Source organism: Pezoporus flaviventris, unplaced genomic scaffold (assembly GCF_033815535.1).
Source record: "Pezoporus flaviventris isolate CSIRO_AGI_PZ_B2104156 unplaced genomic scaffold, CSIRO_AGI_Pfla_v1 ptg000015l, whole genome shotgun sequence".
NCBI lineage: Eukaryota > Metazoa > Chordata > Aves > Psittaciformes > Psittacidae > Pezoporus > Pezoporus flaviventris.
In genome coordinates this window covers 4019821-4021235 of record NW_026892563.1, presented here as the reverse complement: position 1 = coordinate 4021235, position 1415 = coordinate 4019821, and the positions used below count along the sequence as shown (strand labels likewise).

The window sequence follows — 1415 nt, the reverse complement described above, 5'->3', positions numbered from 1 at the left end:
CCACTCGTTACTGATCTCCGGGTGGACATTGAGCCATTGACCACAACTCTTTGCATGCGGCCATCCAGCCAGTTCTTTATCCACCGAGTGGTCCATCCATCAAATTGATGTCTCTCCAATTTAGAGACAAGGATGTCATGTGGGACAGTGTCGAACGCTTTGCACAAGTCCAGGTAGATGACATCAACTGCTCTACCCCTGTCCATCAGTTCCGTAGCGCCATCATAGAAGGCCACTAGATTGGTCAGGCAGGATTTCCCCTTAGTGAAGCCGTGCTGGCTGTCATCAACCACCTTGTTGTTTTTCATGTGCCTTAGCATGCCTTCTAGGAGAATCTAAAAAGTTGCTCTGCATTGGCAGGGAATCAAACCCGGGTCAACTGCTTGGAAGGCAGCTATGCTAACCACTATACCACCAATGCCCAAGAACTTCATTTCTTAAATTACTTCAAGAACTTTCATTTCTTAAAATGGATGGAATGACAAATATGAAAAGTTAAAGGCTCGTATTATTTTCTTCCTCAAGTCAGAGGATGTTGTGTGACTCTGGGATGCACAAAATTCACATTCCCAAGGCTGATAATGTAAATTTGTTTCTGCCTTGTGTCATAGATGAGCTGTGAAGCAGTTAAACCTTTACAAGTGAATTGGAAACTGTCTTTTCTTCCCCATTTACCTGCTAATGTCTTGAAGCACAGGTTTCAAGGATCTGCACATGATGCTTTAAAAATCCTCACCAAAATAACTGATTTTTTTTGGACTCTTCTGTTTGAGTGAATAAAGAAGTCTGTGATATGCTGGATCTAAAATACATTAAAAGTTCTGTTGGACACTATCGGCACATCTTAAGTGGGCAATCATGCTACACAGCAAGTTAAGTAGATACATGCTACAAATGGAGCGTGCCCTAGAAGTAAGGCATGTTTGCTAAAAGCTGACCCGATTCTACCTCCAGCAAGGGTATTTTTGTCTCCTTCATCCAGCTGAGGTGGGTGTTGTCAAGCAGCTAAGCAGTTTTGAAGCTGTATCAGTTTAAAAATACCCATGGAAGACTTTTGTGACACTTTCACACATATTGCTTTCATGGGTGTATAAGGCCAGAACTTTGACTCTCTGTACAGTAAAAGATACAATTTCGTTCAGTTTCTTTTGCATTGAACAGAGAAAAAAAGAACGAACCACAAGGAAGATTCCCTGTGTCAGAAGAGAGGCAGCTAGTAGGTCAGAAAATATATTATGGGAGATACAGATTCATCAGCTGGCTTAATACAAGGTGCTACGTTTTTCCTACAGACTTTCTTTCACATCCTTCAGCTGCTGTGGTGACAACTACTAAAATATTTAGTTCAGTATTTCCAGTGATGACACCATGTCCCTTCATACCTTCCTAGATTGTTTCAGGAGTAGTCTGCTGTC

At 41.8% G+C, this 1415-nt stretch overlaps 1 non-coding gene across 1 annotated transcript; it reads right to left on the bottom strand.

Annotated features, from left to right (window-relative positions):
• Positions 1-349: 349 nt before the first annotated feature.
• On the bottom strand, positions 350-421 carry TRNAG-UCC (transfer RNA glycine (anticodon UCC)). Its single transcript has one exon. It is a non-coding gene; the product is annotated as a tRNA-Gly (tRNA).
• Between the last annotated feature and the right edge of the window lie 994 nt (positions 422-1415).